The sequence below is a fragment of the Balaenoptera musculus genome, chromosome 1 (assembly GCF_009873245.2).
Source record: "Balaenoptera musculus isolate JJ_BM4_2016_0621 chromosome 1, mBalMus1.pri.v3, whole genome shotgun sequence".
NCBI lineage: Eukaryota > Metazoa > Chordata > Mammalia > Artiodactyla > Balaenopteridae > Balaenoptera > Balaenoptera musculus.
The window spans coordinates 107,520,649-107,534,545 of NC_045785.1; the positions used below are offsets into that span (position 1 = coordinate 107,520,649).

The 13,897-nt window shown below is 38.6% G+C and overlaps 1 protein-coding gene across 4 annotated transcripts in view; it reads right to left on the reverse strand.

Annotated features, from left to right (window-relative positions):
* RNF115 (ring finger protein 115) overlaps positions 1-13,897 on the reverse strand; it is a 59,752-nt gene that overhangs the window by 45,493 nt on the left and 362 nt on the right. For 2 of the 4 annotated variants that reach the window (XM_036855533.1, XM_036855538.1), the window contains exon 2: positions 13,596-13,714. The exons of the other annotated variants lie outside the window; for them this stretch is intronic. The gene's annotated coding sequence lies outside the window, so the exon portion shown is untranslated. The remainder of the gene's footprint in view (positions 1-13,595; positions 13,715-13,897) is intronic. 4 annotated transcript variants of the gene reach the window in all.

Sequence of the window (13,897 nt, forward strand, 5' to 3'; positions counted from 1 at the left end):
TATGTGCTTTACATTGTGCTATTCCTGTTAACCACTCTGTGAGGAAAATACCGTTATTTCTACTTCACAAATAAGAACATGAAGTTGTAAGTAAGAAAGAAATAAGTTGTCTGTGGCAGATTTGATTTTCCAAAGATGGCCCCAACAAAATCTCCCAACCCACATGCTGTTCTGCAATGTAACCCTCCACTCCACCCTCTTTGAATCTGGAGGGCCCTGTGACTTCTTTACCTGTAGAATACTGAGTCAATTCCAGACAATGCTCTTAACTGCCTAACAGTTTCTGCTTCCTGACTCTTAAAGCCCTGAGCAGCCACAAAAGTCTGGGCTACTCTGTTGGACAGAGAGGCCACGTAGAGGAGCACTCAGACATCAGAGAAGGACTGGATTGTAAAAGGGAAAAACTATCTTGAAGGTCCATCCTAACAGAGCCTTCAGATGGCTCCCTCTCCAGGTTCTGTATGACTACAAATGCATGAAAGATCTCAAGTGAGAACTGACCAGCTGCACTCTGTAAATCCAGAGGAACATGAAAGATAATACTGTTTTAAGCCACTAAATTTTGGGGTGATTTTTTAGGCAGTAACAGAAAACCAGAAAATTGCCCAAAGGATGAAGAAGAGCTCTGAATCTTGGTCTTTCTTGAATTCAAAACTCCATATTCTTTTCATTACACTTCATTGATTGAAAATAACTACTCTTTTAGAGAAGGGAACAGGAACTATAATTTGCTGAGGATTGAATGGAAACGTTTATGTCAAGGCCAAACGAGGCCTTGGGAGGTTCAGCAGCCTTTCAGCCCCCTCCTTCCCTTACAGGGGAGCAGTACCTTGATGAACATACAATCCAGGGTCTGAAACCTTCAATCTTACAAGCTCAGAAATCTAATTTAGCACCTAGAGAAGATCTGTCTCTTAGAGGAAGATTCACATAAAACCAAATTCAGAGGCCATCTCAGAATGTCCATTTAATTTCAATGAAAAAGAGTTATCAAGTGGCCCATTTACTTTTACAATTCAGCACAGTCTTCCTCAATAAATAAATCCACCTAAATAGAGGAAAGAGGCATACGCATAGAGGAAAGATTTTCGGAATCAGAGACCTAAATTCTAATCTCAGGTCTCTATTTATTAGATATGAAGTCTTGGGAGAGTCACATTACACTTCTGAGACTCAATTTCCTCATCTGTAAAATGGAGATGCTTGCTTCAAACTTAAACTGTAAAGTTTAAGATGTTTGCAAAATACTTAACTCAGTGACTGCCACATTAGATTGTAGACATTTAATAAATATAGCTATTATAGTTATTCCAGATTATAATCACCTGCTAAATAAGCAGAGAATCAGAGCAGTAGGCAACTGAATATATAGCTTCTGTCATCATGCTAGTATAGCCTAATATATCCATTCCCACTATGAACATAAACCACATCCTCAAAAATCAATGATCTGGGTTTCCTCTCCCTCTGGGCAGGAAGAACACAGCATATGTTTGCCTCTGACTCCTCCTTTTCTATTCTTTCACTGCTGACCCACAATTCCCACACCCTCTTCTAATAGACAAATTCTTTCTCCTGTTAGAATATATAATACAATTACTTGGCTGTATTTTCTTACTTACAATCACAATTTAGTCCTGCCCTACACTGAGATTACAACCAGACTGGACTGGATTTTAAGATTGGATTTTAAGTATTTATCTCTTGGATCACTTCTAAAGATGGCTAACTTGGCATTTCAATTTTTCCTAGTTTTTCTTCAGAGGTACTATTAACTTCAATTTGGGTGAACATCCATGAATTAAGGAGAATTTGTAAGAAGATCAAACAAGAACCAAACACAGTCTCTCTCTGACTCTACACTCCTCCCACACCCAGGCCTTGGCCTTAGTATCATCCTCATACATTCATATAACAGAGTTATGTTTGTTTGTTTTTTTAACATCTTTATTGGAGTATAATTGCTTTACAACGGTGTGTTAGTTTCTGCTGTATAACAAAGTGAATCAGCTATACATATACATATATCCCCATATCTCCTCCCTCTTGGGTCTCCCTCCCAACCTCCCTATTCCACCCCTCTAGGTGGACACAAAGCACCCAGCTGATCTCCCTGTGCTACGCGGCTGCTTTCCACTAGCTATCTATTTTACATTTGGTAGTGTATATATGTCCATGCCACTCTTTCACTTCATCCCAGCTTACCCTTCCCCCTCCCTGTGTCCTCAAGTCCATTCTCTACGTCTGCGTCTTTATTCCTGTCCTGCCCCTAGGTTCTTCAGAACCTTTTTTTTTTTTAGATTCCATACATATGCGTTAGCACATGGTATTTGTTTCTCTCTTTCTGACTTACTTCACTCTGTATGACAGTCTCTAGGTCCATCCACCTCACTACAAATAACTCAATTTCATTTCTTTTTATGGCTGAGTGATATTCCATTGTATATATGTGCCACATCTTCTTTACCCATTCATCTGTTGAGGTAACAGAGTTTTAAATTTTAAGCATAATATAGGTTTGGGGGGAGGGAAAAACCAAGGATAAGAGTGAATTAAGGGCCCCTTATATGTCTGGCACTATGGATATCTCTCCTCTGCTTAAATATGAATATATCAAATCTTCACACCAACCCCTTCCCCCAAATATTGCCAATGTATGTAGTCCCCACAGTCACTAAGTCTTATCAAAAAATTTCATTAGGTCATTTCTATCATCCTATCTGTAAAAGAGAAGTATAACAACCCTAAGTTACTTACCCAGAATCTCTGGAAACAGGAACCTAGTTGTTTCCACTAAACTAAGCTGCTTTCCTCTAGGGTCTGAATGTTTACTATATACAACTTAAGTGAGGACACTCCGTAGCAGGTACACCTGAATGAACTACTTCAGATGTGCCACTGTCTATTTCACCTAAAAATATCCACAAGCAGAAATATCTTTCACCATTAATAGTCTGAATCAGGGACAACTCCCTAAGTACAGCTTAGCCCTGATGCTTACCCACTTAGAAGAACACTACTGGAGGACACAAAGCACTTGGAATACAAGAGAGAAAGGGAAAGGGTGGTTTTAATGCATTATTTTCTTTCCCTTCTTATATTTCAAGGGATCAATTATCACAAAATGTGAGGTCTTGGTAGAACAATGACCTATAAGCCAGGACTTATTTGTATGAAGTCCAATCCTGTGAAATTTACATACCCTTGAACTTTATGCAAATTTATATCCAGTGTTTATTCAGAATATGAAATATAAAGGCTTACTATTTACTTCTTTTTTTTTTTTATTTTTTTATTTATGGCTGTGTTGGGTCTTCGTTTCTGTGCGAGGACTTTCTCTAGTTGCGGCAAGCGGGGGGCCCCTCTTCATCGCGCTGCGCGGGCCTCTCACTATCGTGGCCTCTCTTGCTGCGGAGCACAGGCTCCAGACGCGCAGGCTCAGCAGTTGTGGCTCACGGGCCTAGTTGCTCCGTGGCATGCGGGATCTTCCCAGACCAGGGCTCGAACCCGTGTCCCCTGCATTGGCAGGCAGACTCTCAACCACTGCGCCACCAGGGAAGCCCCCTATTTACTTCTTAATTCCACAGCTTTGCTTTTCTATACAGTCACAATCAAAGTCTATTTTTTTTATTTTATCTAAAAGAGAAGCTTATTTTGTGTGTCATTTGATAGAGTCAAAATCTAAGATCACAATATTAAGTCAGTCATGTTCTATTGTTCATATTCTCTTTGAGTATCGCAAGGCAAAACTGTTCAGAAACTCCTAACTAGAAGGATTAGGAACACACACTGTTGAAACAGATCACACTTCCTACCTAGGCTAGAACCCACCACACCATGAATTTCATGCCAACTCACATCTCTAACATCAAAGACACTACTTTTTTCTAGAGACTTTTTCCATAATCCCCTATGATTATCCCTTTACAAGCCAGGTTACACTTCCTCCCTTTTCAAAAGCATCAAGTGAGCCCCAAAACAAAGATAACAGAACTGAGATAGACTGGGACCTGGGACCTGGAACCCCTTACTGGAGTGCTTGCACCTGGACAAACTAAGGAACTAAAAATAACTGCACAGAGGCACAGTTGGGGCAATTATGAACAGTAAGATACAAAAAGGCCACAAACCAACTGACTTTTTGGAGGTGTCGGGAACAAAAAGCACATGATCCCTACACTCGGCACCACCCGCGGGCAGACCAACCCACCCCCTACCCTCACCTCATTTAAGGAATCAGCTCGGCCCCGCCTCAGAACGCGAGCAAGGTCACCTGTTTTCTTATTTTCACTCCCTCATGCTGGAGTCCCAATAAAGCCTTGCCTGAGTTTCTCGTCTGGCCTCTTATCAATTTCTATTGATTAAAGAGTCCAAGGACCCAGGTCAGTAACAGAATTTCTGAGTTCTATTCCCAGTTCCACCAGTTCATGGTCTTTGGGAAGACCTGTTTCTCCATCTGTAAAACTAGAACACAAATGCTGTCCTCATTTACTTGTCTCCCCTAACTCTCCTTCAGGAAAACAAGAAGTCTCACTCATTCAATTCTTCTTTTGAGGATAAGTACTTAAGATTAGGATATTCACACAAGTTTGTTTTATGTGCCTTTACTTCCCTAAGTGTGATTTTATTATTACAACATAGACTTTGTACATGATTTCAGTGACTTTTAATCCCAGGTTATTTTTCTTTCCCCACCAAGCATGCTTTTCTTTCTGCACAATGCTTGGAATTTGAGCTTAGAATATATTTGCTGAATGAATGTTGTCAGCTTATGTAAGAAGATTCTATCAACCTAAACTGAACGTAAGACAAAATTTTCCTCCAAACTATGATGGTACACGACAGAACTAAGAGCAAACTTTTAGTATCATTTACCATTTTATATCTATGCCCCTGAGTTGTTCTCCGTTTTGCTGCCTTTAGTGTAAGCAATCAAAGAACACTGTAACTAAATCTTTTCTGGCTATATTGTGTTAACTTTTTCTCTGATAATTCTTATAGTTAGTCTTTTTTTTTTTCTTAGAAAATCTGGCATCTTGTCCATCTGATCAAGCTCATATCAAGTAACGCTTTGTCTCGTGACCTGATTTTCTGCCTTGTTACACAATGAACTAAAGAAGGTTGGTTGATTATACATTCCTATTTGGAGTCCCTGATAATGTCAATGTTCGGTCACGGCCTGGAATGAAGGAACAAAATGATGATGGTTGTGAATGTTACTATTCTTAGGGAGTGAGACCATAAATAAAGGCAGTTCTATTGGCCTGGAACTGAATCACAGCTCTCCAAACAATATTTAAACTGTATAGGTATCTTTGTATAACACTAAAAAACTGTGGCCTAAGGGTGGGTTTTTTTGTTTGTTTTTGTAAACTGGTTTTCTTCCTGATTAACAGCCAGGGAAACAATCACTAAAGATTTGAGTTCAGAGAAATAATTCACACTCAGGAATAGAAATAGACATACTTCTGGAACCCTTTTACAACACGTGTGTTGCACGATGAGAAAGACGTATGTTACACTGCTGACCTTATTAAAAACCTTGGGAACTCTGAATCTGCTCATCTAATACTGATTGTATGTTAAAACAGAATGCTAGTAGGGAACAGTTCTCAGAGCTTTCTGAGAGTCTGTTCCAGGGTTATAATCCTCAATTTGGCTCAAATAAAATTTTGCATTTCAAAAACAAAGAACCAGAATGCTAGTATATTATTAAAACAGGACTCCCTAACTGAATCAGCACCTACACTTGGCACAGAATAATAAACCAATAATTTTAGTGATTAGGAAAACAAAGTTGAAAAATTTGGGGAATTAAATATTTTCCTTATTCTCACTTGTTCATATTACTTCCACTTTTTAATCTAAAACATGCAAATTAAGAAGAGCAGTGAAAGCTAATATGCTGAATTTGCCTTTTACATGTTATTAAACAAGAAGTAAACGTACCATTATAGTTTTCACACTACGTCAACAATCAAAATAACAGTAATTTTTTTTCAAACCAACAGGCTTAAGGTACAAAATTTCCATTCCTCAACCTAACTTGTCTTAACTAGGAACACTAATGCCTCTAACCATTCAGCAGTGACTGTATTACAAGATCAGCACCTAATAACTGGCACTATAAAATAAAATCAGGGAATCAACAGCTTCATAAGTTCATTTGAGAATAAAGTACCTCTCACTACCACTTAAATTACAGAAGATTCACTAGAAGCAGCTAAGTTCCATTCAACAAGTTAGTCAAAAATGATGACAAGAGTGGTGAGGAAATGAGAAATTTAAAGGCATATAGGAGAAATTGTCTAAAGGAAAAGTAAATCAAGTCTAAATGACAAAGACTGAACCTTGTAATATGTTAAAAGTACTACACTAAAGTAGTGAATAATAAGCAAGAGAAAAGAAGAGCGATAAAACGGGAAAATGTTTTCCTGTGACTAGCAGTCATTCTCAACGAGGATAATACAATCACCTGTGGGACATTTTGGACATCTATTGAAGTGTTTTTGTTGTCAAAGCAATTAAGAAATGCTACTTAATTTAATGGGCAGAGTCCATAAGAATAAGAAACTCCAGGACAAAGAAATGTCTCTATTCTTAAACTTCCTATGGATAGTTAAGTAGATAAAAAATATCTTTGTAATTACCAAAGCCTAGACCCTAACTCCATTCTATATATAAACACCAAGTCTTTCTATATATAAACACCAAGGCTTTCTATATATAAACACCATGCACTGTATGTCCAGAAAAACAACTATTGAATAAAACAAGAGAAAATTATACTTTATTTGTACCTTTACCAAGAATTGTTCACCATTCTGGTGGCTTACCACTCATGCTATTCCCTTATAGCTAATCTCCTTGGGTAGCTGTTATGTCTGTGTTTGGTGCCAATATCTACTACATTATATATATCTTCCTATTATGGACTTCTGAGTATTTACATATTGAAATGCGTATTATTTTGTCATGAGTTACTTTCTTTTTATTTATCCTTTATCTTACATCTAGAGAATTTTTTAAATGTATGTGTAAGGAAGTTGTATTACCTAAGAATTTCATTTCATTAAAGGCAGTATTTCAAAATGTTTATTATAAAAAGAGGGCACTGGGTCTGACAGGTATGAGAACTACCGGGCTAGAAGATCAGCATCACTGTAGGATACCTATAGGTTTTAGTCAATCCAGAAAAAGACAGGAAAGGACATATAACTACGGAATTTTTTCTTTCTTCTGAGAATGTAAATTCTAAGCATGCTGAAAAGTAAACACAATAAAACCTTTATTAGAAGATGGTCCTCTAGGTTTAAGTCTATTCAAATCTGCACAACATGAAAGTGAGTGGCAAGGAGGTGAATATAGGATACCTTGCCTACTAAGAACTTCCTTGTGACACTGTTGAAATCATCAAGGAGAGAGATTATCTACTTTAACAGCTCTTCAAGGAAAACAAAACTAACTGGCCTATTTTGGGAAAAGAAGCTGGGCAATCTATTTAACATACAAGAAAAGTGTGCCCAGTTTAAAATCACCACTTCTATTTGTTATATATGCATCTGGAGACTTCTAAGGAACTTTGAACTGCTAACAATTGAACTTAAAAGATTAAAAAAAAAAAATCTTTCAGAACCTAACCTAAACTTCTTTATGTGAAACTATAAGAACTACCTAAAATGTTTCTCCTATGGTAAAGGCCTTATTTCTCTACAAATAAGGACTGCTCATTCCTACACAACCTTTCAATCAAAAATTACATAGCTCCATTTCTCTGAATACCCACTCAAGCTTTCAATAGGCACACCTCAGTAGTATTTTATGGTGGGATATACTAAGGTAAACTGAGAGGGTCAGATGACTCAACTCCAGCCCTTTGAAGAATTAGTATTAGAACAAGAATTGATAACTTTAATTCACCCACTCGACCAAGAGTTTGAAGAAACAACGTTTAAGCACAGAATCTCCTAAGCTCAGGAAAACTTTCAAGAACTGTAAGAGAAACACAGAAAGTAAAACTTGATTAATGCTAAGATGAGCTATAGAAAAACTAAGTTAGACTTGTCTGCTTTTTGCTTTGTTTTCAAACTGGAATTTCCAGATGTCTTACTAAGTTACATGTGGTGTTACCACCTCAATTAATTCCCAACTGACAAAAAATTTGGATACTTTTCTTTTAAAAGTTGCCCTACAGTGTGTAACTTGAGAGGAGTGATCCAATTCCTCTGGTCTCAGTAACCACAAGGAAAGAAAAGTGACCCCAAGAGATACTGCTATAATGGAATAGCAGCCACTTAACTACTGTTCTAAACAATCCCAACCATCAGGGCTTTGGCTAAAATTATATGGTCTCAATTATCTTCCTGAAAATTCTCAACAGGATCCCAAAATTAGAAATCAAAACTAACCCAGGACAAAACCTTAAGCACGACTGACACAAGAAGCCAATGACTATCCCTTTATCCTTCTACACCCAGGGCTCCTGAACCTCAGTGCTCTTGACATTTTGGGCCCGATAATTCTGCATTATGGGGGGCTGTCCTGTCCATTGAAGCATGTTTAGCAGCATCCTTGGCTTCTATCCACTAGATGGCAGAAACAACCCTCCTCTTCCCCCATTAGTGACAACAACCCAGTTGTAGAAAATGTCTACAGATGTTGCCAAATTTCCTCCTAAAACGCAAAACTGCCCCCAGTTGAGAGCCACTACTCTACATTATCTCCTTTATTGATCAACATTAAGCTGTGGAGACATAAAAATAAGTCAGCATCCACAGGCTTCTTATTCTCAGACCCCTTCTAATTTGACTACAGAGAATAAGAAACAATCCAATGAAGCAGAAACTAACACACCATTGTAAAGCAATTATACTCCAATAAAGATGTTAAAAAAAAAAAAATCCACTTTTTTTTCCTTCTTCTAATAAGATGGCCGTCTGAGAGACCTCAGCATCCTCTCCCTGGACGTAAGCAAAGGTCATAAAAAGCCAAGTAAACATAAAGAAACACAAAGTGCTAGCAATCAGCTGGTACTTCCCCCCAAAATATAAGGAATTTCATCTGCAGTGAGTTTAAAGATTCTTGTTCTTCCTCATACTGAAAAAAATCCCACAGATTTACCCAAGATATACATGTCTATTTATCAGTAGAATTCCAAGACCAGAACTAGCATTCTACCCATAAGAATACCTATTTCTTATTTCTAGATCTTGGCAGGGAATATACTTACTGACACTGTATGTTCAAACTTCACATGGTAGCACCTGCATTTTCTTCCACTGAAGCTTTTTAGATAAAGATCTCATACCACTAACACCACTACTTTTTAAATATAACTACGGGGTCATCATATCATTCAAGAGACTTTTAATAAGCAATTGCTATATAGCACCAGAAAGATGCTAGATAATCAAGCAGACTTTTTAACTGAAGTCACCAATAGCAGAATTTAAGAAATCTAATTATTGGGACTTCCCTGGTGGCGCAGTGGTTAAGAATCCCCCTGCCAATGCAGGGGACATGAGTTCAAGCCCTGGCCCAGGAAGATCCCACATGCCATGGAGAAACTAAGCCCATGCGCCACAACTACTGAGCCTGCGCTCTAGAGCCTGTGAGCCACAACTACTGAGCCTGCGTACCACAACTACTGAAGCCCGTGCGCCCTAGAGCCTGTGCTCTGCAACAAGAGAAGCCACTGCAATGAGAAGCCCACGCACCGCAATGAAGAGTAGCCCTCGCTCACCACAACTAGAGAAAGCCTGCGCGCAGCAATGAAGACCCAACGCAGCCAAAAATAAATAAATAAATAAATTTATTTTTAAAAAAGAAATCTAATTATTAAAACCTCTAAAACCCAGCTCAAATCACTAATTCCTTCCCGCAGCTCAAAAAAACTACTAACATTACTTAGACACCGTTCTAGGATCTTTCTAAGAATCACGCAACCTTAAAAAGCAAGGTCAGTGAGCTTAGAGTTTTAAGAATCACAAAGTCTTTAGGGAGTCTAGTTTTTACCTACTCTTATGGGGTGATTAGAAAGTTTTCCTGTATTAGAGTCATTACAAGTACAGCACAATGACAATGACTTGTATAGCACTTGGTAAAGAACCAAACCAATATTACTTATTGATAAGGATGACATTTTATTAGATCAAAGGCGATATAATAAGGAGACGTGAGAGGGAGAGAAGCCAGCTACTTCCTTCAGACAAAGCCTCAGAGGTGAGCAATACACTTGCAGTCCTTAATCACACTGGTCTCTTCTCTGGCTTTGGATACTCTAGTCTCCATAAAACACTTAAGAATCACCCTAGTTTCATCAATACCAAAAGTAGTTTACTCTGCATATGATTTATCTCACCTGTTTAATGATGCTACAGGATTTAATCTCATAAAGTAATATTCCCTGACCTTGATTTTAAGGTAGTATGGAGATGGAATGACACCTTTACATTCCATGACACAGCCCTCTGTGGTACTACCCAGTCATCCCTCAGTGTCGCACAGTTAACTCCATCAGTCTTGGCCTCACAGTGTCTCTCAATGGGATAGTCAGGTGAGGTAGAAGCTTCTGCTGTATTTTGAAAATAACTTTAAGTTACTTAAGTATTTCTTCTATCATCTGATGACCAAAAAATATACAATGCCATTTTACCCAGTTATATATATAAACTCGAAACACTAGGGCTTCAGACCATATAATCAAAATCTCTTATTTTAAAGTTTAATATTCACTAAATTTTACTAAAACCATTTCCACTGTAAATAGGAAAACACTGTTAATAAAAAAATAAATTCCTAAATTATTCACTTCTAGAATAAAGACTTTTTAGAAACCTAATGATAACAATACCACTGAATATATTTTCATTCTAAAATTCCCTTCATGATTTCCCCCTCATTTCTTAATATCTTCTTTCTAAAAGAAACTTTTGTCTTCTTATCTGGGAGGATCCAAATCAAAAACACACAAAGCTGAGATGGATAGATCAGGATTAGGAGTAAGGAGGTTATTTCATCAAATTAAATTAATTCAACCAAATGTGGCTTAACCTACATAGCATTAGACACACTCCAATCTCTCTCTCAGAAGTTATAACCAAAAAAAAAAAAAAAAAAAAAAACTTTTAATACAGCCATTAAAGTTAGCTGGGCCTGTGAATCTTTCAGAGTAGCAGGACTGACAAGAAAAACAACAAAAACCTAAGGGTAGTTTCAGGGATGAACATTGAGCAAGCTATTGCTATTGCCTGTACACTTCCAAATGTATCATGAAGTGCTATAACCTAAAGATTGGAGACGGGAGAAGAAATAAAGAGTTGTAAAATCTTGCAACCTAGTCCCACTGAACAAAATTATGACTTTATGTGGTGAATAAATTGGCAAGAGATGAGATGGCTCTGAAGCAGTTCCTCCCACTGACTGGGTGAAGGAACCTCCCTAGCAATAGCTCACTAAAGGCTGATGTAAAACTCAATACCAGCCTCTGGTGTCCAGAGACAGCAACACTCCTGGGTAATGGATCTTGTGATCCAACTACCACCAAAGTACCCTCTTGAGATGTAAATTAACCCCAGACAAAGAAAAACTTTATTCTGGCTATCGGCAGAAAGACATTCAGGTTTCCCACAACATTGATCCAGTTCAAGAAACAATGCATGCCTAATGAATGCTGAGTACTTACAGTGAGGGAATCTCAAGTTTATATAAAAAAATATTTTTAAAAAACTTCAATGTTGTCCAATATATATGATAATCATATTACTGATTAACCAGTGCTGAATTGGTTTTTCAGTAGCAGAGACTGATTTGTACTGAATCAGCCACTTACTAACCTGGTCATTCTTACAATCAACATTTTCAAGATGACAGTCTAGGGTTAAGGATACAGAAATGGCCATGAAACATGAAACTCACTGGCTCATCCACAAATCAAAACTATATTCCTGACCTCACTGCACCTTTCCTAAAAATGCATAGCAACAATGATTTACTAAATGTTTCTCCCTTCTTCCTCAACTTACTCTTCCTTTTCTACCTCAGTCTATGCTGTCCCCTCAGTCTGAACTCTACCTATCCTTCAAAACTCAATTTAAATCCCACCTCATCTGTCACTTCTTCCCCAACCTCACATCACTAATGCTACCATGTCTCCCCCTCTCTGAATTCTAAAGCACATTATTATCCATCCTCATTCACCTTAGTTGTTACTTTTTCCAACAAAACTGTGAGGTGCTTAAGGGCAGGAACCACATACTCCTCAGTATCACCTCCAGGACATTCAGCTGAGAGAACCTTGTATGTCTGCAGGAAGTATTCAGTTACACTTAATTGTGTTAGGCCTCAATTTACAAATCAGGCATGACAGATAACAAATCAGTCTAAAAAGATCAACAACTTCCCCTCCATGTATCAAACTAAGGCTTAGAAAAACACCTAAAAAAAGTCTGTCAATGATCCCTTTTCAAGAGCACTTTGAAGTGAGGACTTGAGATGGTAAGAAGAAAAGACATAAAAAGTTGCGGAAAAGTTAGACTGTTTTCTCACTACTAAAGGCAAACAGTGAACAGCAACTTAAAGATCAGAAGAGCTGAGGCCACATTGTTCAATAGGACATCACATTCAACATGTCACTGGTCACACACATACTGGCTGAATTCCAGACTCCTTCTCTGTGGTAAGGGAGCATTCTGGAGGCTCTGATGTCCGCTGACAAAAAAACAAGGCACCTGCTCTTCTCAGCACTGAAGTATGGCAAAAAGCACACAGACACAAACACACCAAATCAGCAAGCAAAACTAAAACAGCATGTAGATGACACTGCAACTCTGAAGTTGGGGGTCGGGCAAAGAGAGAAGAAAAGAAAATGCTGCAAAAGCCTGAAAAAGCACAACCTCTGGGTGGAAAAGGTTAAAATAACTTGTAGGCACTTTTCACTGGATTCCGTTTGTGTTTCCAAGAAATAAGACATACAGACACACTTTAGTAGGCTTTCTTACAGATTGTATGAGCCACTATAAACACTGAGGGAAGTTGTTAGACAGGCACCCTGTCTTAAGGCTGAACACAGATACTTCTAAGGAAAAGAACAACCATAACTAGTTCTAAAAATGGTTGGCCAAAGGTAGGATTAACATTCACCCTGGTGGGTCTCCCTGTGGTAGCTATAACCCAACCCCAAGCAGCCTGTGCGATCGGGGTGCTGTAGCTGGCTAGCATGCTGCAAAAGCACTTTTTGTCACAGCCATAGCACTACCTCTCTAGGGGCTAACACAGGCTGGCAGATAGTGGTGAAAACCAATTTTACATCAGATGGTGCGGTCCCCAGCATTCTGTCCTAGATCTTTTCTATTAAGTGAAGAGATAGAACGGGGGAGGAGGGGTGGGTAAGGCAGGTGGTGCTAAAGACACTGGCAGCATGACAACCAAAATAAGCAAGCTGAAACAGTATGTTCTGCCTTCTTCCTAAAGCCATTTCCTTCAACAGTGATAGGGAGCGCAGGCAGTCTGCAAGTCATTAGTACACGGCTGTTTTCACTTTCACAAGAACGCTGGAAACCCCTGAATAGCAAAATCCCCCTCTCCATCCCAGTTACCTTCCAACCCTCTCTTTCTTTCCGTGCTTTCTTTCTCCTTTCTTCCCTAGAGACACCGAATAAGGACAATCCTCAGCAATCCGCTATTTTGCTTCAGTGAGGATGGGGGAGGGGAGGATCTGGCGAAAAGTGGAAAAGGAAATAGAGAAAGGTGAGAAGCAACAGCGGAAAGAGTATCGAGTGGGGGAAAAAGAGAGGTCATCATGGGAAGGAGACAAGGTGAAGAAGAGTGCAAGAAAATTGAGGGAACGTCAGAAGAGAACTTGCTAAAGACCAAAAAAAAAAAAAAAAAAAATGGAGGG